General features: G+C 52.5%; 2 long non-coding RNA genes across 4 annotated transcripts; both read right to left on the bottom strand.

The window, feature by feature from the left end:
* Positions 1 to 6,300: 6,300 nt before the first annotated feature.
* On the bottom strand, positions 6,301 to 20,689 carry LOC144305131 (uncharacterized). Of its 3 annotated transcripts, none has more exons than XR_013372148.1 (6): positions 20,248 to 20,689; positions 14,363 to 19,170; positions 13,667 to 14,252; positions 11,195 to 12,469; positions 9,418 to 9,540; positions 6,301 to 7,141 (listed from the first exon to the last, which is right to left on the bottom strand). It is a non-coding gene; the product is annotated as an uncharacterized LOC144305131 (long non-coding RNA). The 3 variants fall into 3 exon arrangements; XR_013372146.1 differs by having other exon boundaries at positions 12,206 to 12,469; XR_013372147.1 differs by having other exon boundaries at positions 12,223 to 12,469.
* Positions 20,690 to 23,393: 2,704 nt separating this feature from the next.
* Positions 23,394 to 25,064, bottom strand: LOC144305454 (uncharacterized). The gene is made up of 3 exons (XR_013372466.1): positions 24,680 to 25,064; positions 24,376 to 24,565; positions 23,394 to 23,832 (listed from the first exon to the last, which is right to left on the bottom strand). It is a non-coding gene; the product is annotated as an uncharacterized LOC144305454 (long non-coding RNA).
* Positions 25,065 to 25,481: the final 417 nt, after the last annotated feature.

The raw sequence follows: 25,481 nt of genomic DNA, 5'->3' as shown, positions 1-25,481 counted from the left end.
CTATCCCTCATATTCCTCCCAATGGATAATTTCTATGATGGTTAAATTGGAGTGATTCCAAGAGTGCACTATTCAAGGATAAAGCCATCTTTGGTTTCAACCCTCTTTGCTTGGAGAAGTTAAGTAGCTCTGGGGCAGTGCTGTTCAATAGATATATAATGTATTTTAATATGTAATTTTAAACCTTCTAGAGGCCACATTAAAATAAAATAAAATTAAATTAAATAAATAAAAGAAACAAAAAGAAACAGGTAAAATTAATGGTAATAACATATGCTGTTTGGCCCAACATATCCAAAATATTGCAATTTGAACATGTATCTACATAATCCTAATGAGATATCCTACATTCTTTTTGTCATACAAAGTCTCAAGATACAAATACAAATACAAAAAGATGTATTTTGCAGTCGCAGCATATCTCAGTTCGGAGTAGCCAGGTCTCAAGCGTTCATAGCCACAGGTGGCTGGTGGAAACCATATTAGACATGCAGGTTTAGAGCGTCAAGTCTGAATTTTACGGCGTGGCCTTCCAGGTCCTTTGTAACCGGACCCCCATTCAGTGAATCAGGTGCATTTATTTTACTTCGGAACAGAGGGAAGGCATCTTAGAGAACTTCCCTCATCTTACAACTAGTCCCTTGTGAGCCCAGACATGGAAAATGAGCTGCTTGAGGTCACACAAATATTTAGTGGCAACACCAAGGACTTCCTGACTCCTAGAGCAAGTGGAACTATTGGAGCCAGTTAGCAGAGCACAGTCATCCATTTAAAAAAAAAAAAAAAATGTTCCTGGAGAGAATGAATGAGTGAACCACACCTGCTCTGCGTTGGTGAGGGCTTTAGTTGACTTCAGTTTCTCAGAATTACTCACCCGCCCCAGCCAGTCCCATGACTGTCTCAGTGGCACAGTGGACTGCCCTTCGGATGGCCTGGGGTGGGGGGGCTTGAGCTCTACGTGAAAAAGGAATTTGTGGAAGGTCCCCCAGGGGTTAAGCGAGAGGTTCTACGGAAGGTGCGCACCAATTCCCTCTTCCAGGCAAATGCAACGCATGGCCAAGGTCTCCCATGTGCCCCCACCCCCCACCCTGTCCCGTTGGACTCAAGCCAGAGGACGGGAAAAGGGAGTCAGGTCCACAAAGACTTGCAGAAAGCCGGGGGCAGGCTGGACAGGCCTCCCTAGCAGGCAGGAGGGAGACAGCCCAGCAGCTCCAGAAGCCCCGGCCTGGAGACCCGAGGGCCAGAAGATCCCTGCCGCAGACGGGCCGAAGCCCTCCACTTAGAGATGCCTTCGGTAGTCCTTTCAGGGGCCTGTCTCAGTGCTCCTCAAACTTGAATGCTCACCTGAGTCCTCTTGAGGATCTTGCTAAAAATGAAGATTCTGGCTCAGTAGGCTAAGGGTCGGGGCTCGGATTCAGCCTCCGTAAGCAGCTCCCAGGTGACAGTCACTGTTGGTCCAAGGACCACACGGAATAGCAGGTGAGGGGCCGGTGAGTGGGGAGGCCCAGTCAAGCTAGATACAGCTGGGTTCTTTCTCCCCTCCGAGATTTCTGGAACGGGCGCTAACGAACACCAACAAAGCGCAACCGTTGCTCTGGGACTTACCCCCAGCTCCCTCCCTCCGTCTTCACAGCAGCTTTAGGAACTGGGGACCACTACCGTCCTCATTCATGGAGGAGGAAGCCAAAGCACCGAGAGAGTAGGTGACTTGCCTCCAGCTGGTAGGTGACGACGTTGGGACCAAAGCCAGCTGGCCTGCGCCGCCCCGCACACGAGGGCCTTGCACCATGAGCCAGTCTTGACAGACCGAGGCCCCTGCATGTTCTCTGGGCTGGGTGCTGCCCAACGTGCCTGTGGTCTCACGCAGAAGCCTTTCAAAGTGTGATGAGCTCTCCGAAGTTTGTTTCAAAATACGTGGAAGCCATCCCCTCACCAGCCTTGGCCCACAAAATACTTTTAATCTTCAGATGACTTCAAAGCTTGTTTGTTGTTGTTGTTGTTGTTTTTACAATAAAAGTTTCTTAGGAATTCTGAGAGGCTCTTAAAGGCAATCGGTGTGGCTGAAGGAATTTTATCTTTAACTTCCTCACTCTGGGGGACAGGCCCTATTAATATGCTTCAAACGTTGGTCCGTCTTCTTTTTGTTTGAGGGAAGGCAGGGCTGTGTCATCCTGTTGGACCCGGTTTTCTCGTCTGTTCTCTGTTGGATCCGTGGCCACTTATAGTTACGACTGGAGTTGAGGATGGTGGGGCTGAGCACTAGTCCTAGGGCCAGGCTAACCAGGTTCCAATCCTGCTGTGCGTCCAGGTGGCCGTGTGGCCTGTCGGCTCCGTTTCTCCATGTGTTCCACAAAGGGTCTAGCCAGATGCGCCAAGTGCTAGTGCCTGGTATGTTCTTTCCCAATTAGCAATAATCATGCCTCAGATAAACCTCATCAGCTGTTACCACCAGTGTGCAAAGCTGGGACGTTTGAGAGTTCCTGACCTTTATAAGGTTTTTCCCAGGAGTTGCTGGTGTGACTGACTGTTCTCACCAATGGGGTGACGGTTCCTACCAAACAAGCAGTCCCCAGAGAAGGCCCAAAACAAAGGTGAATAATTCTTTGGTAAAAAATTCTTGGTACTGCATCTGGCTCCCTCTCTCCCTCTCCGTAGTCTGGGTCCCTTTGACTCCTCAGCGCTCACCCTTCATTGTGGATATTTGGCTAGGCCTGGTTCAGGTGCCCACACTGGCTCCCTATTGCCTGCTCCACAAGTCCGCACTTACCCTGGCTCACAGTCCTCCAGATGCCTTCTCACATCCCAGCCCTCTCAGTGACCCCTCTGGCCTGCACCTTCCTTCCTGCCTCCATGCCTTTTACACGTGCTACCCTCTGCCTGCCATGCCCTGCCTTCCCCTGCCTGCCTAGTAAGCTCCTACTCATCCTTTAAGACCCTCCTCAATGGTGTTTTCTAAGAAGCTGGTTGTGATCCATTTGGGTAAAACAAGCCATCTGCCCTTTGTGCTTCACTGTATCTTCCGCAGCCCACCACGAGGTGCTTTCATTTAATCCGTGTGTAGGCACCCGGCTGCAAGTAGCAGACACAATGGCTTAGGGCAGCCGGGGCGGCTCAGTGGGTCTGCGCTGCTTTCAAGGCTAGGGGGTGATCCTGGGGTCCCGGGATCGAGTCCCACGTCGGGCTCCCTGCATGGAGCCTGCTTCTCCCTCTGCCTGTGTCTCTGCCTCTCTCTCTCTCTCTATGTCTCTCATGAATAAGTAAATAAAATATTTTTTCTAAAAAAAGAACATGATGGCTTAAACAAGAGAAACATTTCATCGGCTCTCCAGCAACTGATGGCGGAGATGGTGACTCTCCAGGGTTGGTTCAGGGACTCCGCTCTGTCCTCAAGGACCTAGGCTCCTTCCCTCCTGCCGTCCTCAGCATGTTGGGCGTGACTTGCCTCATGGTCAAAAGATAGTGGCTGTAGCTCCAAGCATCGCGTCAGCACGCCTCGCATCCGAGAGCATAAAATGTCCCCTTGACTCCTCCACTGATGATGGCTGTTGTCTCCTACCCCCTGCTCCCTGCGCTCCATCAGATGCTCCAGGTTTAACTACTCAACCCGACCAGGCGCACCTAAATATCTACCCTCAAGGCCTGACCTTTCAAGTACCTCAGCTCACAGACCTCTTTTGTCCTTAAAAAAAAAAAAAAAAAAAAAAAAACAACACTCCCACAGTCTGAAAATCTTGAAAGGTTTTGACAGGCCATTTATTCCCTCGTGAATAGCTCTGTTGTACGTGTGGCCTTTGCTGTGAGCCACCTCACCTAGGTTTTGGAAGTAGGTGTGGTATAAATAATAAATAAATCAATGAATATCTGGAAGTGTGGTTGTTTTTATTTTGTCTTGGGAGAGCGTGGTTAGCTCTGTGATAAGTCCCTCTGGCCCAGAGTAAACAGGATGGCATGGCCCCTGTCTAGAACCTAAAAGCTGCCCGCTGGTGTAGGGGGTAGGGCCAGTGGTGGGTGGAGGTGCGGGCGGCTGTTTGGCACTTGAGCTTACTTTTTTGTGTAGCTAGTTGGACGCTAGTTTAACTAATTTATTTATTCATGGGAGACACAGAGAGAAAGAGAAGCAGAGAGACAGGCAGAGGGAGAGGCAGGCTCCAGGTGGGGAGCCGACGCGGGACTCGATCCCGGGACCCCGGGGTCACGACCTGGCCTGAAGGCAGCCGCTCAGCGGCTCAGCCCCCCGGGCGTCCCGCTGTTCCTACACCTAGCCAGGTCTGGTCCCCACCAAGAAGCTGGCGCGCTCCCCGCTCCCCGTGTCTCTCCAGGCTGAGGGTGGCCGGGATTCCTACGGGGTAGAGTAGTGCTGGGGGAGCCGGCAGCCCTGTCCGGGGTACCCTCCAGGCCACCCGGCACCTCCCGAGCGGGTCGGCCACATGCACAGTATAATCCCGGTCCCCGGTCCATGGCTGAGAAAATCAAGGCTCGCCGCGACCACTCGCTTCCTGTTGTTTCCGTCCCGGGGCAGCACAAGGTTAACAGCTCAGGCGTTATCTCCCGCCCGGTCAGACGGCAGGACAGGCCGCAGCCTGCACCAGCTGATCCCCTGCTCGGCTTCGCAACACCAAAGTCAGCTGTGGCAGGGCTGGGCTCCTTTCTGGAGATTTCGAAGCTGAATCTGCGTCCAAGGTCAGCTAGGCGGCAGGAGGCCTGGCCCCGAGGGCTGCCCCCCACCCCCACCCCCGCCTTTGCAGCTCCCCTCCTCCAGCCGCCTGCAGCCTTGGTGGCCGAGCTCCCTCTAGGTTTCAAAGCTCCCCGCCCTCCCCTCGGGCCTCATCTCCTTCTTCATTCGGCCACAGGACGTCCTCTGCCCCTGGAGCCGTGTGATTAGATCAGGGCCACCCTGATGACCCAGGACAATTTCCCCATCTCGCCTGTAAACCCGAATCCCCCCAGGGAAGTCACCTTGCCAGACAGTGTAGCGCACCCACGGTTCTGGGGGGGAACCGGGGGGATCCTTCCGGTGCAGTAAAGTTTCCAAAGCTAGGGCTCAGCGAGGAATCGGCAGAGGCGGGACCCGAACCCACATCCTCGGTCCACAAAACATTTGCTCTCCCCGCCACGTGCCAGCTGTCTCGGGAACTTTCACGGCATCATTGAATTCACCCCATTTCTTGCAGGTTAAGACGCGGCCGCCCAGCCGGGCTCAGGAAGAGAAGGATGAGCAAGAGAGAACGGCGCGGCAGGCCCCGCGCGGGGGGCTGGGTGGCGGCCCGGGAAGTCCCCCGAGATCCGGCCTAACAGGCTGCAGACGGGGCTAGGGCGGGGCGGGCACACCACCTGGTCCCCTCCGACACCTCCAGACACTCGTCCCTGCACAGCAGGCAGGGGACGAGCTCCAGATCCCGAAACTGGAAGCTCAGGCCGTGTGCAGCTCTGGCCCCACGTAAAGGTGCACCTGCTCTTCCCCGCAGGAACTTCCTCTCAGGAATCTAAGCACCCCCTGTTCAGGCCGGTCCGTACCTTATCCTGCTCCGAGCCGTAGACACTCAGACCTATCAGTGAACAAAAGGGACGAGGTCCCTGCCCGTCCGGGGCCTACGTGCCGGGCTGGGGCGGGGGTGGGGGGGGATCTGGACAGTAAAAACCAAATGTAATAAACGAGCTCGTTATTAGATTGTTGGAAGGCGAGAGAGCTATTGAAGGAGGCGCACAGGGCAGCGTGGGGTGCTGGAGGGAAGCAGCTGCACTGCCACACGTGGGCACAAAGTGGGCCTCACTGAGAAGCGGACGTTTGAGCAAAGGCTTGACGTATCGGGCAGCTGAGGGGAGAGCCTCCTAGCTGGAGGAGGCCGCCGGGCCAAGGCCCCGAGGCAGAAGCCTGCCGGATGCTTTTATTGGAGGAACCTTCGGAGCCAGAGCCAGGGGAGCAGAAGATGCCCTTGTAAGGAAAAGACTTAACTTTGAGTGAAGTAGGAAACCACCCTGAGGTTTTTGATCAGAAGAACAACTTGTGAAAGAATTTGCACCTCCATGGAGTGTGTTGCCGGCAGCCAGTTAGAAAGGAGTTTGCGGATTGTGATGATAAACCAGAGGCAAGAGATGTCTGGGGGCTCAGCTGATGAGTGTGTGCCTTTGGCTCAGGGCGTGATCCTGGGGTCCCGGTCTGGGATGGAGTCCCACTGTCCGGCTCCCTGCAGCGAGCCTGCTCCTCCCTCTGCCTGTGTCTCTGCCTCTCCCTCTCTCTGTGTCTCTCATGAATAAATAAATAACTTCTTTTAAAACAAAACAAAACCAGAGGCAAATGGCTGAATTGGAGTAAACATTTTATGTTTTGCATAGTGTAGCCTTGGGGGAAGTAAGGGAAGCTGAGGAAGGTGGGCCCTGGCCTCAGGCTAGCTTAGTGGGCTTAGGGGTAGGTCGCCAGGCCTGTGTAGACCTCCCTGGTGGGGCCCATCTAGGGCTCTGTGTCAGCCTGCATGCTCTGGCATCCTGGACGGGGAGGACAGACACGGAGACTCTCCAGGGTCTCAAATGTGAGCAAGGCCCACAAATGGCCCAGTGCTCAAGCCGGTGGCCCTGTTCCCAAGTCAGAGAATGAGCGGCAGGCTGAGCTGTGTGAGAGGGATGCCTCTGACCTTCCTGCGGGTCACCAGCAGCAAAGCCACGCAGAATCACGATGGTCTCTCGGCAGCTGCGAGGAGGAGCCCGCAGGACCTGCTGTGTGAGTGAAGGATGCAGCCCCACGAAGGTGGTCACGGCGTCCCTTCGTGGAGGGTGCTGCCTCGATTATTAATAATATCAATTATTATATATAATGATAATTAATTAATCATTAACAAACAAGAAAACATGATTATAGGGAATTTTATGGTCTTAATCTCAACTCTGTGCCTTTCCTCTCCACACGTTGTTCCCTGAGCATTCAGTCCACGGTTGAGAGTCTTGTTCCTTGAGGGTTTTCAGGATCTACACTGCAGGCCGCAGTCCTCAGGGCGGGTCCAAGCCCTGTCTGGGGAGCCGGGCCCAAGGAGTGGGGCCAGGAGGCCTTTCCCTGGAAACTGAGGAGTCTGTGCTCTTGATGGTAAATGAAGAGATCAGGATCCCATGGGCAGGCCACGGGGGATGCCAATATGCCCATGTATATGAACTGCGGTATAGAAGGAAAATTAACTAAAAAAAAATATCTTAGGGGTTCAGGTTTATCAATCACGTTTTTCTTCCGCGGTATACATTTTTAGTTATATATATATTTTTAAGACAGAAAAATTTTACTTTTTTACATTTCTTTCTTTAAATTTATTTAAAGATTTATTTATTAATAAAGATTTATTTGAGAAAGAGGGGGGGAGAGCACAGAGGGAGAATGAGAGGGAGAAGCAGCCTCCCTGCTGAGCAGGGAACCCAAAGTGGAATTCCATCCCAGGACCCCGAAATCATGACCTGAGCTGAAGGCAGACATCCAACCACCTGAGCCACCCAGGCACCCATACACTTATTTATTTCTTAGTAATCTCTACACCCAACGTGGTGCTTGCACTCACGACCCTGAGATCGAGTCGCAGGAACCAGCCAGGCCCTCAGTACAAGGGTCAGATACCCCAGCACCTGGAAGGGCTGGCACTTGCCTGGAGGCCTGGCGTGGAGCTGGTGCCTGCGGACACCCCCTGTGGCCCTAGAACCAATCTTGCTTTTCTAATCCCATTATCCCCACACCTGGCACGCTATGCCTTGAGCTGAGGGTAATGGAGCTGATTAGCGCTAGTTGACTGGGTTTCAACACCTGCTCTGTTTGAGGAGGGTTCCCTGTTCCCCCTGAGGATCCCTGGGGCCCGAGGTTTCTCCCCTGGGAATATTGCTCCCTGGGAATCCCAAGTGCTTTTCCCTTTAGTCAGTTTACACCTGTCAGATCACACTACTAACCTCCATCCCTAGAGGATAGTGTAGATCTTATTTATTCTGATTTTCTTTTCATGTTTATTATCCGCACCAGCTATATTTATCGCAGGAAATTTTTCAAAAATAAGCAAAAAAAAAAAAAAAAGGAGAGAGTGACAAATCATCTGTAGGCCCACCAACCAGAGCTAACCAATGTATTTTTTGTCTCATACTTAGATATAAAATAGTCAAAATGAAATGTCATCAAACACACTGCTTGGAAATGTGGCTTTTCGTGCAATATATATCTCGAGCACCTTTTCAAATCTGTAAGTACGCAGGTCTCCACATGCCGTTTAAGGACTACATACCATTTCATCATGTGACTCAGGCCTTAGGAACCATCCCCCTGCGGTTGGGCAGGCTTTTTGCGGCTTCTGGCCTTATCAACAATGCTGTAATGAAAATCCTTGGACTCACCTTTGCTCTCACTTGTCATTATTTGCTTAGGCCAAATTATAGGAGATAAACTGCTGGTCTGAAGCATACACAATCTCTTTGGCATGCCTCTTTAAAACAGGGTGTTTGCCTCTATGGGCTCAGAGGCTCCCTGTCAGGCCCTCTGGGCCTGGTTTCTCTTCAGAGTCAGGGCTAAGGCCAGGATCTCTGCCTCTAAACCCTCTGGTTATTGGTCCGTTGTCCTAGTCCCATCTCTTCTGGGTTTGAAGGATGTTGACAGTGTGATCTTTGGCCAAAGAAGCACATCCCCCTCCCTTTCTCAAACTGTCCCACATGCGACTTCTTGACTTCTCTGCTCTCTTCTCCTCCTCCTGAAATGATCCCCTTGGTTCCCTGCTCTGCTCAGCTCTGCAAGTGTCTATCATGAGGCCTACAACGCTTTCATTCATTCAGATGATTCAGTGAACAGTAAACATTCATGGAGCATTTACTCTGTGCTAAATCCTGGGAAATACAGAGGAAAGTGAGGAAAATAGAGTATTAAAGTGAATGTCTTCACTTAGAATTAACCTTTGTTATCCTGTTTCAAAACCAAATGTAGAATATATTTCTGAGTCAGTTGGGGAATAAGAGTATGGGCTGGTTGTTAGATGATGTGAAGGCACTGTTGTTAACTGGGGGGGAGGGGGGCACGTAACAGCAAGTAAATGTGTAATTTTAAAAATAAGCTTAACAATTAAGACGCTTACTGGAGCATTTACAGGAAAATGCATGTGAAATCTCAGATTTGCTTTTAAAAACCCCAGGACCAAACAAACAAAAGATGGAGAAAATTGGATAAACTAAATTGGCGCAATGTCAATATTGTTGAAACCAGGTGATGTATAGGAACTCATTTCATTGTTCTCTCTGCCTTTGCATATCTTTGAAATCTTGTGGGATGAAAAGTCTAAAAACATCGTCTGGGGGGTTCTTGCAGGCTCCCCTACCTAAAATTCCCACTCCATTTAAGTGACTCTCATTTCGTCCTTTTCATCCCCAATTTTTGTTTTCCCTCCATGGCATTTTACTACTATCTCCCATACTCACCATGGTCTTATGCCATCTGGTGAATTGGGCTTGTGACCCGTCTCCAGCTGGAGTGTAGACTCCATCAGAACTTCTGTTTCATTCACTGCTCTTCCAGTCAATAGTGACTGACTACTCAAATAACTGGAACACAAAAAAATCACTGGTAACATTTCAAAATTACAGATATTCATTTCAACTTAAATTTAACAGAAAGAAAAAAGATACTGTGGTAGAATGAGGGCATTGCTGAACATCAGGTCATCATTCCTAAAGGACTCTTCTAAAGAAAATTTGGACAAAAACTATCGAGGTTGGAGATGTTAGGTTTTTGTCTTTTTTTTTTCCTGTTCATTTTATTTTTTAAGTGCCTAGCATGGGGCTCGAACTCATGACTCAGAGATCAAGAGTCAGATGCTCTACCGACCCAGCCAGCCAAGGATCTCTCTGCTCATTTCTTTTCTTTCTTTTTTTTTTTTTAAAGATTATTTATTTATTTGAGTGAGACAGAGAGAGAGGGAGAGAGAGAGAGAGAGCAGAGGGAGGAGGAGAAGAAGCAGACTCTCGGCTGAGCAGGAAGCCTCATGCAGGGCTTGATCCCAGGACCCTGAGATCACGCCCTGAGCCAAAGGCAGGCCCTGAACCGACTGAGCCACCCAGGTGCTCCTCTGCTCATTTCTTAATGGGCATAAATTTCCAGGCAGTAAGACTTAATAACTGCTTCATCAACATCAGCATAAATATTACTGATATTTAAAGAAACAAACACACCTTACTGTTTTTACTTACACATACACCAAGAGCAAAGTGGAAAACATATGCCTCCTTTTAGAAGGACTCTCGGGGTGCCTGGCTGGCTCAGCTGGAGGAGCACATGACTTGATCTTGGGGCTGTAAGTTTGGGCCCCATATTGGGTATAGAGATCACTTAAAAATAAGATCTTGGGGCGCCTGGGTGGCTCAGTTGGTTAAGCCTCTGACTCTTGGTTTTGGCTCAGTTCATGATCTCATGGGTTGTGGGTGCTCAGCAGGGAGTCTGTTTGAGATTCTCTCTCTCCCTCTTCCCCCCACGCCCATCTCTCTCAAAATAAATACATAAATCTTGAAAAAAAATAAGATCTTAAAAAAAAAAAAAAGAAGAATGGACTCGCTAGACAAAACAAATAGGGAAAGGCTGATCCGTGAGCGAAAGCCCCTATGAAATATCCCAGCTGAGGGGAGAAAGCCACCTGTTATGAAGAAATGATTAGAGCTACCGTGTTTCCTTTGTGGTTCTTTTCCTTATTTTTTGAAAGACTCTGTCCCAGGTTATCAGTCGCTAGGCAGCCTGGAGACAGGTACGTGGGCAGACCTAGTCAAGAGGCAGGTGAAAGGGCCCTCTTGTTTCCCCCTTGAGCCAACTTCCTTTGGCTTCTTCCCCACCTTGGGGAGCGGAGTCTTCCTTCCCAAAGTGCTCTCCGTCCTCGGCTCTCTCTGCTTCTTCCCTCGCTGACACACTGGTTTCCAGGCCCAGGGGGGCGGGGTGGGGGTCAGGCCCACCAGAGAAGCTGTGAAAACGCATCCCCTATTCCGCCCTCCCTCCCTGGCCCCCTCTTGTAGAGCCTGCCCCTGCAGGTCTGCGTGGAGGTTGGGAGGCTCTTTTTTGAAGCCCTCCACGTAATTCTGATGCTGTCACCCATTGGTGTCTTTCATTCCTTATTACATGCCCCAGAGGGTACCACCGTGCCTGGCAAATTGTAAGTGCTTAATAAATATGTAACAAATGAACCAAAAAATGCAAGTTTTAAAGTCCACGTACTAGAGCACCTGGGTGGCTCAGTGGTTGAGCATCTGCCTTTGTCTCAGGCATGATCCTGGGGTCCCGGGATCGAGTCCCATGTCGGACTCCCTGCATGGAGCCTGCTTCTCCCTCTGCCTGTGTCTCTGCCTCTCTCTGTGTCTCTCATGAATAAATAAAATCTTTTTTAAAAAAGTCCATGTGCATGTGTACAGGAGTCAGTGTCACCTCTTTGGATTTTCACAACCATCTCATGAGGCAGAGAAGACAATGGATGGTTCCTGTTGCACAGCAGCTGAGAGATGGAGGAACTTCCCCCAAGGTCACAGATGGAGGACCCGAGGCTCAGGGAGAGGGCCAGAGCCTAAGGAGGGGACAGAGGAATTCCCCTCCCCATTACTTGGTGCACAGAGGGGAGCAGAGGCAAGGCGGAAAAAGAAGAAAACAAATAAGGGACCAGAGAAGAAGTAGAGGAAGGTTAGAGGAGCCTCAAAGTATGGACACTTTCAAAAAAAAAAAAAAAAATCCCCAGAAAAGCAAGACCCCAATTCAGGCAGAGGTGGGGAGCTTGTAGGATTACGAAGGGGCGGGGAGTCAGGAGGGGGTGAGGCCACACGACCTATTTCTAGGGGGCAGGCATGTGCCACTGGCCCCCAAGTCTGAGGGTTCCCTTGGGGTCAAAGCGCTTGGGGCGAACATCCCCACGGAAAACACATCCTTCATCCTTCTGCTGACCGCAGCCTCCGCCCCCAGCCTCCTCCTCCTCCAGGACTGTGTGTGTTTAGGCAGCCGCACTGCATTTTTAGAACAATTTTTAACTTGCAGGCTGTACCTGTGGAACCAGAATGTCTGGTCAAGACTGGTTACATAATGCCCTCAGCCCTTCTGGGGGCCCAGGGCAGCTGCACTCCGGCCCCACGCAGGGGTGGTCCGGGCCTCGTCAGAGGGGCAGGAGGTGGAAGGAAGGGGTCCCCTTCCCACCTGGAGACCTGAGCCCCCACTGCCGGAGCAGGAAAGTTAAGTGGGACAAACCCAGGTGAGTCTTGTACCCAGGAGCCCGGAGAATGTAGCTTGTTCTGGTCTACGGCTTCCTGAAGGATGCGGGGGAGACCGAAGAAGGAGCGTCACCACTGAGCTGGGCAAACTGTTGCACGGAGGCTTCTGTGCCGATTAAGGATCCCTGTGATGCACGCCCAGAGCAGGGGTGGGTGCCCTCCGGAGGACCGGTCCCCTGCGGCTCCTGGGGTTCGGGTGGGTCCAGGCGGGACACCCAGATCCTAGGATCCAAGTGCTGGCCTGGGAGAGATCAAATTCCAAAAAAAGGTCTGCAGGCTTCAGACGGGGAGCCAAGCTCCCTGCAGTCCCTGCAGCTCTGCAGGGCAGGCCTGAGCAGGGCCAGGGGGTCAGGGGCTCACAGCCCTCGGGGTGGCAGGCGCAGGACCTGGGGAGCCGCCACCGCAGGCCCAACCCATCCCCTCGGAGAAGTGACTGAGGAGTGATGCACTTGCCCGCGGTCACGTAGAGGAGAAGGCAACGAGGCTGCTGGCAGATGAGTGAGGTTAGGTCAAGGCCTCAAGGTCTTTCACGGGCCTCAGGAGGGCGGGGTGAGTCTGACCGTGGAGTGGGATTGAGGGAGGATTTGAGAAAGCCCTGGAGGGTTCTACAGGCTCTGGAGCTGAGCCTGGGGGCTCCCACACCAGGAGGCATCCAGAGGCCTGGAGGAAGCACCACAGGGCCACCTGCGGCCAAACCGGGGACCCAAAGGGGTGGTGGCCATCCCCACCCTGACCTTTCCCCCAGGCTCCCATCGCTACTGGCTCCCCCCGCAAAGGGAGGCCAGCCTCCAACAGGCCTGGAGGCCCCTCACTCACATCAGGCCCCCCACGGGCCTGGCCTCCCTCAGACGAGGGGCTGCTAAAGCACCAGTCTGCTCGCCCGGCTCTCCCGGAAGCCAGGCCCGGCCCCCGAGAGCCCCAGGATAGCACTCCGCAGAGCCCCAGGATACGCACCCCCCGGAGCCCCAGGATAGCACCCCCCAGAGCCCCAGGATAGCACCCCCCGGAGCCCCAGGATAGCACCCCCAGAGCCCCAGGATAGCACCCAGAGCCCCAGGATAGCACCCCCAGAGCCCCAGGATAGCACCCCCCGGAGCCCCAGGATAGCACCCCCACAGAGCCCCAGGATAGTACTCCCCAGAGCCCCAGGATAGCACCCCCAGAGCCCCAGGATAGCACCCAGAGCCCCAGGATAGCACCCAGAGCCCCAGGATAGCACCCCCAGAGCCCCAGGATAGCACCCAGAGCCCCAGGATAGCACCCCCAGAGCCCCAGGATAGCACCCCCCGGAGCCCCAGGATAGCACCCCCCAGAGCCCCAGGATAGCATGCCCCGGAGCCCCAGGATAGCACCCCCAGAGCCCCAGGATACGCACCAGCTCCCCGGGGCGCGGGCAGGCCCTTCAGGAGCGGTCCCCCCCACCGGGTCCTGCACTCACCCTGCCCGGGGCTCTGCTGGGCAGCTTCCAGAACCCACTGCGACGCTTCCCACACCTGGCGTTCGGCATCTTCCCGCGGCCCGGGATGCTCTCCCCTCCGGGTGCACCTGGGCTGCGGCCCGCTCCTCTTTGGGGTGTCCACAGCTGCTGCTCCCGGAAGCCCTTCCTGCCTGTCCCCTGGGAGCTCCTGCGGCCGCCGCCCTCGCCTCGCCCAGGGCCCAGCTCGGCTGGTCACCACCTGCCCGGCCCGGAGGCGGCTCTGGGCGCGGGCCCCGCCCCTTGGGGTCTGTCCGGGCAATGCCCTCGCCCTGAGGCAGCCGGGCCTCGGAACCTTGTCACCACAGGGCCCGGCAAGGTGAAGGGCTGCCACCTCCGAGGCTGTGTGGCTTCGGGTGGGTCGCCCTCGTTCGGGGAGGCCGGGAGGGCCCTCGTGCTGCGGGCAGAGGCCTCCAGGCCGCAGTCGGGGCGCTCGAGGGGGGCCGCTGCTGAGTCACCTGGAGGCACAGGCTTCGTGGGTCACGGCCCCTCGTGCTGCGGGCGGCCCCCGGCCCAGCCGTGCCAGGTCCCGGACCCCTGGGAACTGCCCCTGCAAATGACTGTTGCTCAGGCCTTTAACCTCCGGGGAAGTTTACTACACAGCGGCGGGCAACCCCGACACATCCTCCCCGCGGGCCTCGACCCCCCCCAGGGACCCACCTGCTCATCCTTGGATCTGCTAGGCCCGCTCACTGGGGACAACGAGAAGACGAGTTTCGAGGATGAAAACAACTTTTTCTTAAATCAGTGACATCAAGGTAGCATGAGAAGGGCTCCTGAATCAGAATGGCACCAGCTTTCTCAGCAGTGACCCTGGAAGTGAGAGCACGATGGAACCGGACCTTCCAAATTCTGAGGAGAGCGATGTCTGACCCGCAGCAATTAAGTGGGAACATGAAACATTTTCAGGAAAGATCTCAAAAATTTGCCCTCTGCGCACCTAGCCACTGTCTCAGGAAGCCACTCAGGGTGTGCTCTGCCGAAACAAGATTGTAAACTGAGAAAGAAGAAGGACTGGGACTCAGCCGGAAGCCAATAAAATGAGGAGCAAAGGGACTGTCTAGCAGTTGACGAGGGAAGGCCCAAGCCGGCAGCTGTGGCCAAGGCCTGGAAGGGAACTAGTCCAGATCGGAGTGGGTCAGAAGGCCGACCAAGGGACCAAGGGACGGGCCCGTCCAGCACGACGCAACCTTGAGAGCAGCTGGTGTAATGAGCACATTGACTAGAGACCTACACGCAAACGGGGGTGGTCAGGGTTGAATTATTAACAGATACATAGAATACTCAGCAAATGGGGATCCCTGGGTGGTTCAGCGGTTTGGCGCCTGCCTTTGGCCCAGGGCGCGATCCTGGAGTCCCAGGATCGAGTCCCACGTTGGGCTCCCAGCATGAAGCCTGCTTCTCCCTCCTCCTGTGTCTCTGCCTCTCTCTCTCTCTATGTCTATCATAAATAAATAAATAAATAAATAGTTTTTTTTTTTGTTTTTAATAAATAGTTTTTAAAAAATTAAAAAAAAATAGAAGTCTACCACAAATTCTACATACAGAAGATGCTCAATCAGTGTCAACCATTACTATTCCCTCGGCATGACATCTTCATCAGACGCCTTGCCATACTCACAGGTGGATGTGATGTGTTAGGACACTTGACTGCAGATGAGGGAGCCTCAGCTCAAGCTGGTGAGTGCATAAAAGAGGATTGCATTGCATCGCATCACAACAAGCTGCAGTCATGGCTGGATCCAGGTGTTCACATGGCGCCAGCAGAGATCTTTCTGTCTCCATTTCTTGGCTCTATTTCCTGTGTTGACTTCATTCTCAAGTGGGCTCTTCTCACACCTTGGCAAGTTGGTCTCACACCCCAGCTATCTGGGCTTCTATCCTGCCAGCTTTGTGATCCTAGGGGAAGGAGAGCGTCTCTGCCTGGTATAGACACTAACTGATCTGGCTTGGGTCCCATGCCCATCCCTGAACAGATTACTATGGCTGAAGAGATAGAGCACAATGATTGGCTAAGCCTGACTCATGTGCCCACCCCTGGAACCATGGACAAAGTGAGGCGGAAATGGTCTTGTAAAGGAATTCCGGGTGCTGTTACTAGAAAAAGAGAGGATAAACGCTGCAAGACCAGTAGCTGTGTCCTAGCCTGAAGCCCGAGACTGCTGCTTGCCATCATCAGCGAGGAGCAGCTAGTTAGGAACCCCCTCTCTGAATACTATATAACTGGCCTGGGTCCCTTTACATCACAAGAGCCATTCAGTATTTCAAGACATGTCCCATGTCCCCACATCTTGTCTCCAGGGAAACAAGCCTAGATCCCCTGATCTTCCTTGCACGACTGTTTCTAGGCTCTTCACCTCCCTGGCTCCCTTACCCTGGACGCTGAGTAGCGCCAAACACTAAAGTGTGGTACCCAGAGTTGAATGAAGCTCCAGATGTGGCCTGACCAGTGGGTTGCTCTCTCATTTCTCCTGGTCAATGGAGCATCTTAAAGGGGCATTAGTTTTTATAGCAACTGCAATGACTTGTTGGCTCGTACTCATCTTTGGCCAACATATGTGAGCTGCCATTAAGCCAGAGCTTCCTTGTTCTGCAGTCATGCAGTTGGTTCTTTGAACCAACTAAATAAAGGAATTTGTCTTTGGTAAACTTCAACTTATAAAATTTGGCCCATTATTGCAGTTTCTTCAGGTGTTTTTGAATATAGATCCTATCTTCAGTGCTAAGCATCTCTCCAGGTTTTGTATGACCTACCTATTTGATTGGCAGACATACTCCTGATTTTCATCCAAGAGAACAATAGGATAAATTAGGATCAAGGATGAAGCCCTCTGTCCTACTACCCAAGTCCACATGATATCTTGTGATTGTGCAATCAGCTATGGAGCAACCCAGTTGTTTTAGTTTCCCAGGGCTACCAAAACACATTACCACAAACTGAGTGGTTTGAAACAACAGAAATTCACTCTCTCACAGTTCTGGAGGCCAGAGATCCTAAGTTAAGGTGTCACTAGGGCCACATCCCCTCCAAAGACTCTAGAGAAGAATCCTTCCTTGCCTCTTCCTAGTTTTTCTTGATTGCCAGCAACTTTTTTTCTTTATTCATTTGTTTTTATTGAAGTTCAATTTGCCAACATATAGTATGACACCCAGGGCTCATCCCATCAAGTGCCCTCTTCCTTGTCCATCACCCAGTTACCCTAAATCCCCGCCCTCCTCCCCTTCTGCAACCCTGTGTTCGTTTCCCAGAGTCAGGAGTCTCTCATGGTTTGTCTCCTTCTCTAATTTTTCCCACTCAGTTCCCCTCCTTTCCCTTATAATCCCCTTTATTATTTCCTATAGTCCATGTAGATTGTCAGCAATTCTTGACATTCCTTGGCTTTAGCTTGCATCCCTCCATTTCTGCCTCCATCTTTACAGTGTTCTTCCCTCGGTGTGTGTCTTCCATGTGTTTCTGTGTCCAGATTTCCCTCTTATATGGCTACTGGTCATCGGGCTTAGCGCCCAATGCCCTGTTCCACTATGAGTTTGTTCTAATTAGATTACATCTAATTAGATTACATCTACAGAGACCCTATTTCCAAATAAGGTCACATTTACAGGTACCAGGGGTGAGGACTTCCAATGTATCTTTTTGGGGGACACAATTCAATCTACTACACAAGTGGTATCAGACTTCATCTTTTATATCTCCTTCTTGACCTCCCAGCTCTATCCAGATGGCCATGGGAGTCCATGCACCCCAACCCCTGTAAGCCGCCACCGTGATATACTCACCCAGGTTGGAGTGGTATATATGGTTGCTCTGTCCCTTTCCGCCTTTCCAAGATTCTGACAGACTATTCCCCTGGGGGAGGCCAGGATCTCCTGGACTGGGGGTAGTTGGAGGAGGGAGGCCATAGACTAGCATGGTTCAGAGCTTGGGCTTTGGAATGAGACAGACCTGTGACTTGGGGCTAGCTCACTCAACCTCCCTTGCATCCCCTTTTCTTCACCTGTAAAAAGTGAGTGATAAAACGTCCCATCCCTAGGAGGATTAAATGACATCCCTGGATAGAAGTGGCTATTACCATGGTTCCTGCTGCTCCTGCTGCTGCTCCGGGTACCTGCTTGGGATCCAGGTGAACCTAGATCTGAATCCATATCTTCCGTGTCCCCTGAGGCACGTTCCTTGACTCTGCTAATCCCTTTTCAGGCTTCCGCATCTGTAAAATGAGAAACCTGCCTCTCTGGGTGTTGTGAACTCTGAGTACACCGGCACACAGCCTGGGGCACAAAGCAGCATAAATCTTTGCTTCTTTCTCTCCCCTTCTGTGAACAAAGGAGGTAATGTTAGTCCGACATGACCTATTCTTAAGAAACTCACGGTGGCTCCTTTATAATAGCTCTATTTTCTCCGTCCTTGGGGAGAGACCTTGGATTTTATTTGAGACCGTCTTTGTAAAGACTCAAAATTGTTTTTAAAAACAAAACGCTAATTATAACTAGATATATATACTTTTCTCCAGCGGGCCACTGAGTTCTTTAGGAAGCCCCATTGATTGGGGATCCCTGGGTGGCCCAGCGGTTTAGCGCCTGCCTTTGGCCCAGGGTGCGATCCTGGAGACCCGGGATCGAATCCCACGTCGGGCTCCCGGTGCATGGAGCCTGCTTCTCCCTCTGCCTGTGTCTCTGCCTCTCTCTCTCTCTCTCTCTCTCTCTGTGACTATTTACTAATTTATTTATAAATAAATAAATTTTAAAAAAATTTTTTAAAAAAGGAAGCCCCCTTGATCACTGTTTTTATCTTTATGCCCGTTTACCCAAGCGGTAAGTAAAGGCAGGGGATTAATAATGGCCCTAGTGGCCAGATGGAATCAAGGGGTGATGGGGTGGAGCAGAGCTTCGATCCCCAACCTCCGACTCCAAGCCCTATGCTTTGCCTTTACACACAAAAGATTAGATTTCTAAAAATAAGCTGAATTACATATGTAAGTTAATTTTCTTTAAAAAAATTAGAACATTACTGCTAAACCTAAAGTTTCTTTGTCCATCACTTTCTATTAGAACTTGTCCTTGTCTGGGACGCCCGGGTGGCTCAGCGATGGAGCGCCTGCCTTCCTCAGGGCGTGACCCTGGGGTCCTAGGATGAGTCCCACGTCGGGCTCCCTGCGTGGATCCTGCTTCTCCCTCTGCCTGCGTCTCTGCCTCTCTCTGTGTGTCTCTCATAAATAAATGAAATATTTAAAAACCAAAAAAGAACTTATCTTTGTCTCCTCATCCCCAGGGGTTATTATTTATGGGTTTGATATGTACGCCCTAAAATTTAAAAAAATATAGACATTTCCGTTCCTTTATTTATGTATAAACCTACACAAAGTCTATTGTAACGTGTTTTGGGAGGAGTGTTTTCACGGAGATGGCATCATGTATCCCACAAGGTTTGGCAACTTGCATTTTTTACTCCACAGCGCATTTTGCGAGTTCTCCTGTTGAAACACATAAATCTGGTTTGTTCCCTTGGTCCCCGGGATTCCATTGAAATGTGCTATGCTTGGCCTTCCCCTGATGGGTGCCCCGAGCCCCCCGCCCCATTTCCCACCGCTTCTGAGGGCTGGAGGCTCTGTGGAGTAGGTCCTGAGCGGCTTTCTGGAAGCCTCCTAGCTCACACACTTGCTCAGCTGGCAAAGCCAAAATCCTGCGGAGGTCGCTTTGAAAGCAGGACCACCCGCAGACCTTAAGTGTCTGGAAGTCAAGATCAAGGGCTTCCCCCAGGCCACCTGCTGCAGAAGTAGGAAGGCCCAGCAGAGCCCCAGGAGCTCGAGCCCAGCCTCCGCAGCTCTGCTTGCCAAAAGGACCTGCTAACAGTGTAACATAAAAAGAGAAGTACAATAAACACGATAACCAGGCTGCTACTGAAGAACATGGCAGCAGTAAAACAATAAAAATAAACCAGCTAACTACGGAGCAAATACAAAAACAAAGACAGATTAGACCGTCTTTGACTAGGCCTTGATCTAAATTAGGACTCCCCATGAGCAAGGCCTGAGGTTGGTGGCGGTGAGCACCTCCCTGCCAGAGGATTTCCTCTTTCCTGCAAGAATCCATCCTTCCTCCTTCCTCCCAGAATTGAGTCTGGGGTCCTGTTGAGCCGTACGTGTGTACCTATGGGCATGTAGTCCTCATTAGGGGACTCCCAGCCCGGACTTCCAATTCGAATCACCCGGGAAGATCGAAAACAAACAGATAAACCACCACTTTGTCAGTGGTTTGGGGGCAAATCAGTGCGGGAGTGGTGGTGGTGGTGATGGGGTGGTGGAGAGCTATGAGTTCACACTCCATTAATTTACGGTTCTTGCTGATTTCCAGGGTGTAAATACTACCGCCCCCCGCCCCCATTTAAGTTGCTAAGCTGGTTTACCAACTGGCTTGCAAAACCATTCAGTCAGCATTCAAGACAGTGGCATCAATTTAGAACTCTTTGCAGCTTTTCTTGCTTTCCAAGAATTTCCAATATACACCGTGGTCCCTGGAAAATCAACCAATCAAATTTCAATGCTACTTACAGCCAAATCACTTACAAAGCAACTTCCTTAAATCTCTTTTGGAAAGTTTACAGCAGAAAATATTCAAGGGGGGCTGCAGGCGTGTTTTATCGTGTTTGGTGTGATCCGCAGGGACTGCCATGAGGAAGTGCTTCCGGGGCCTACGAAGAGAGCAGGAGAGAAGGGAGTCCCCACTGTGCGGATGGACGAAACCAGCAGCCCCCTGGCTACAGGAATCCTCCTCTGCACACACCTGCCACCTGCCACCTGTTCCCAGGGCACCTTCACAGGGTGGGCGGCTTCTGAGATTCTGAGAGGTAAAGCAACTTGCTCCAGGCCAAATGGCCAGGTCTCAACCCAGGACTTGATCCCAGAATGAGGCCTCCCCACAAAACACACGTGGAGTCCGAGACCTCGACTCAGGTCCAGAAGCTTTAAAGTCGGGGTACTCCCTCCCTTTGCTCCTGTCTGGCCATTCAGCCATGCCCTGCAGGGGTTGATCCACTGGGAGCCCACACCTGCTGACACCCAGGAGGAAGCCTTCACCACCCAGCAGGCTCCCAGCTGCCTCCCTGCAAGGCTTCCCAGGCTGGGAGGGGTGCCTGCGGGGCAGGAGTCAGGGGTGCCAGGAAAGCTTCCAGACCTTCTGCGGAGTGAGGAAGCCGCCGGGTGGTTTGAGTCAGAGCTGCTGATCCCCAGGCCAGGCCCCCACACAGGGAGCTGTTCCCAGCAGCCCAGGTCGCCAGGCAGGTAGCCGGTGCTGCATAGGTGGGGGGCTCCCCTACCCCTTCGGTGAGCTTCGCCCCCTGGAGCTCCTTACAGACCACCCTTTCAGCGGCAAAGCCACCTTCCCCTTCTTGCACTGGGTTGGGGACCCTCTGCCTGGTCAGGGTCTCCTTAGCCAGAAGGAGGCATCCCCAAATAGCAGCTCGGGATGTCCTGGGGTCCTGGCCTCCAAGGTCAGCACTGCCGCTGAGGACCCTGGAGAGGCTCTGCTCTCTGACCTGGTCGCATGCGTCCCCGGGGGCAGGCCAGCTGGGCTTCGCTTGGAGGAAGACAGGGCGGCCCCCCGGCACTGGTGAGGGTGTCTGCTCCCCGGGGCCCCCGCACCTGCCCCCCCACTCTCAGATGACACGCCATGAACAACACTCTGGCAAGAGCAGATGGAGTCGGGCAGACGCATGGTCAGGACGCTGGATTTCAGCCCAGTGGCTCTCCTACACCGAGAAGACGCAGCAGGCAGAAGGGGGGGAGACGTGTGGGATGAGGGGGTGTCTGTGTTGGTGCAGGTGCCACAGGATGCGGAGGGGACGCTGACTCCATGCGTGTGATCGGAAGGTGGGCGTGCAAGGACTCATCCAAGGAAATGAGAACCTGAAGTCAGGACAGATGAGGGACCTGAAAAGCGGGGCCGGGTCTGAAGGCTGTGGCGCCCCCAGGCTCCCCGGCCCGGGGTGGGGGGTGGGGGGCTCTTGGCCCCGCAACTGCAGCCCCAGGGGACCCTCCTGGCCAACATCTTCCGTGAAGATGCAACTAATGTTGCCAAGTCTGAGTCGAGAGTCCCCGGGAAAGAGCGCGGCCCCGCCTGGAGGATGGCAGGCCACGCGTGCTGCCACCGCGACGGTCGCCGGTCTACACAGCAGCCGCCCCGCGGCGATGCTCGACCTGCCCACCTGCAGGCCCGGAGGCGCAACGCTTCGCAGGAATAGAGTCAAGACTGCACGGGGGCTCTGATGCACACATTCCTCAGCCTTTGGGTCTGCAACTATTTGCTGCTTACGTGCCTGGGGGCTCAGGTGGTTAAGCGCCGCCTTGGGCTCGGGTCATGACCCCAGGGTCCTGGGATGGAGCCCGGCTAGGGCTCCCTGCTCGGCGGGCGCCTGCTTCTCCCTCCCCTTCTGCCCCCCCCCCGCCCCCCATCTTACCTCCCCACCCTAGCCCCTACCCGACCAGCAAAGAGGCCTTTGAAGCCAGACAGACCTGAGTGCAAATCTCCGTTCTTGTACTTGTCAGCATGCGGCTTTGGGCAAGCTCCTGAGCTCTCTGGGCCTCCTAACCGTGAGAGGTCTTAGGGTGGCGTGGACTGTGCCCTAGGGCACCCAGCCCAGTGCCTGCAAACGGCAGGTGTTTGATAACATCCGTGCCTTGCTAGAGACACAGCAACGTGGAAATTCAGCCGTGGAGCCCCTCCGGTCTTGCATACTTCCCACTTCCCACGCATTCTCCTGACAAAATCTGACTCTATCATCAGGGGTCCCCTGTTTTATTTTCCTTTGCCGCTAAAGCACTGACTCGGCGTGAAGTCCCCGGCGGTTACTTCAGCTAACACGGAGCACCTGCCATGTGCTAGGCACCGCGATGCTCGGAGTGGGTCCTTACCCACTGCGGGTGACGGTCTAGCCACAGAATGGCAAGCAAATAGTTCTAAAACAAGGCAGGGTATAGTGAGATTCAAGATGCTAGGACTTAGGAGGCGGCGGGCGCCATCTGGGCATGGTGTGCTCCTACCATTCCTTCCCCGAGGAAGAGTTCTGCAGGGCTCCCGTGGAAAAGGCAGCTACGTAACTTGCTATATAACTTGCAGGGCCCCGCATTAAGAAGATGAAGAGTTTCAGTGATAGCAGAGCCTTAAACCAAGCGTGGGGCCAGTGTGAGCACAGGGCCCCTCACGGTGGTACAGGTCACAGGCCCACCAGCCAGCCCTGAGCACCACCTCTCCATGACCCCCGTGCAGGCCCCTAGGATCCTGCAGAGACAGCAGCAGCTGCCTCCAGGAGAGCTGGGCACCGGGCAGACCCTGTGGGCGATGGGCCCGCAGGAGGCCAAGCTAGTGATCATGCGTCACGGCTCCTCACTTCTCCCTGAGGAGACTCATTTCCGTCTGATGAGAGTCACCGGGGGTGACGCTGGGTTTCCACAAGCTGAAATGGACAGCAATTTCCTCGCCGTGAGAAAGAGCCACCCTGCAGCTGTCTCGGGGTGCTTGACGATGGCCTGCCCCTCACTGTGTCTTCTCCCCGTCACCACAAATTACCAGCCCAAGGTCAGGAGCCAGGAAAAGCGATGGGAGCCACTGATGCTAACAATCCCTAACGTGAAAGTTCCAAGGACACTCTGTCCTCAGACACAGATGCCATGCACGGAAACTGAAATAGGACCGTCATAAATAATACACATAAAATACATAAATATTTATTTGATACCAGCATAAAAGTGAGATATCAGGTGACATCCTTGTGCTGCTGGTTGGGCCCTCCGAAGGTCAACTAGGCCATCCCTCTGCCTCTAGCTATTTCAAGGCAAAAACAGAAAATTCTGTGATGCTCCACCTTACTGGGGCAGTAGTCGTCTGGGAGGCCATCTCACAGGTGCGGGGATGCACGGGGCTGCCGTTGCTGCTTCCTGCCCGCTGCTCTGCTGCCCATTTCTGACTTATTTGACCCTCTTCAGAGCCCAAAACAGGTCCCTGCTGATGCCTCAGTTTGGTTGAGGACCTTTTTTTTTCCGTGCACTGCCTTTGGGAGCAGCTGCAGGCAACCCAGCTCCACTTCTTTTGCTCTGCCAGACGTCAGGCCAGAAGGACATACGGCTAGGCATGGGATCCTCCTGGAGTGACGCCACACGTAAGGAAACAAGAGGCGTACCATGTTTAATCATGCTGCACCTGCCAGGTCAGTCCTGACCTCTGCCCTCTACAGCCCTCACGTACAGAAAGGGTTATAACCCTGCTCTGCAGCCTCAGCTCTGGCATGAGGACATCCTGAATGCCCCTACTTTGAAATGAGTTTAGGGCACGCAGCCAGGTCCCTCCAGTGGCATCCCGAGTGATGGCTCACAGCCAAGACGGGTCTCCTGGCTCGTCTATAAGCTGCAGGGGAGCTGGACGCTGGGGCTTGTAGTGAGCCTCTGTGTATCCCCTTTGTGTGCAGCCCGGGAATCAGCATCGGGAACTCAGAAGGTAAAGGTAAGATTTCAGCGTGGCCTGCCCTCTTTAGAAATGACATTTTTTGGCTACTATCAAAAACCAGGAAAATAACATGTGCCAGAGCGTGGAGAGAAACTGAGCCCCTCGTGTACCGCTGGCGGAATGTAAAATGGTGCAGCTGCTACGGCAAACAGTACGGTGGTTCCTCGGAACATTAAACTTACCATATGACCCAGCAATTCCATTTCTGGGTATGTTTCCAAAAGAACTGGCATCTCGAAGAGATATGCGGAGACCCATGTTCACAGCAGTAAGATTCACAAGAACCAAAAGGGGGAAGCAACTCAAGTGTCCACTTCGACACAAATGGATAAACCAAATGTGGCATACGCATACAGCGGAATATCATTCAGCCTGAAAAGGGAAGTAAATTATGATACACGCTACGACAAAGATGAACCTGGAAGACATTACGCGAAGTGAAATACTCCAGTCGGGAAAAGGCCAATACTGTACGCGTCCACTTACATCAGGTACCTGGAAGAGCCAAAGTCCTAGACGGAGGGTACAACGGTGGTTGTCAGGGGTGGGAATGGAGTGTTCTTATTCAATGGGTACAGGGCTTCAAGATGAAAGGGTTCTAGAGATTGGTTACACGACCATGTGAATATGCATCATGTCACCGAACTGAACAAACAATCCTAAAACTTCTCTGGAACCACAAAGACGTTGAATTGCCAAAGCAATCTTGAAAAAGAAAAACAGGGATCCCTGGGTGGCGCAGCGGTTTGGCGCCTGCCTTTGGCCCGGGGCACGATCCTGGAGACCCGGGATCGAATCCCACGTCGGGCTCCCGGTGCATGGAGCCTGCTTCTCCCTCTGCCTGTGTCTCTGCCTCTCTCTCTCTCTCTGTGACTATCATAAATAAATAAAAATTAAAAAAAAAAAAAAAAGAAAGAAAAACAAAACTGGAGGCATCACAATTCCAGATTTCTAGCTATATTACAAGACGGTAGTAATTAAAACAGTACGGCACTGGCATAACAATAGATGCACAGATCAATAAAATCAATGCACAGATCAGAAAATTAGAATTAAACCCACAATTATATGGTCAGTTAATCTTCCACAAAGGAGGAATGACTATCCAATGGGAAAATACAGTCTCTTCAACAAGTGGTGCTGGGAAAACCGGACAGCACATGCAAGGAAAGGAACCGGACCATGTTTCTTACACCACACACAAAAATGAACTCAAAATGGATTAAAGACCTAAATGTGAGCTCTGAAACCATAATAATCCTTGAAGAGAGCACAAGCAGTAATTTCT

Source organism: Canis aureus, chromosome 35 (genome assembly GCF_053574225.1).
Source record: "Canis aureus isolate CA01 chromosome 35, VMU_Caureus_v.1.0, whole genome shotgun sequence".
Taxonomy (NCBI): domain Eukaryota; kingdom Metazoa; phylum Chordata; class Mammalia; order Carnivora; family Canidae; genus Canis; species Canis aureus.
The sequence above is the reverse complement of the archived record's forward strand: the minus strand, read 5'-3'. Positions and strand labels throughout refer to the sequence as shown.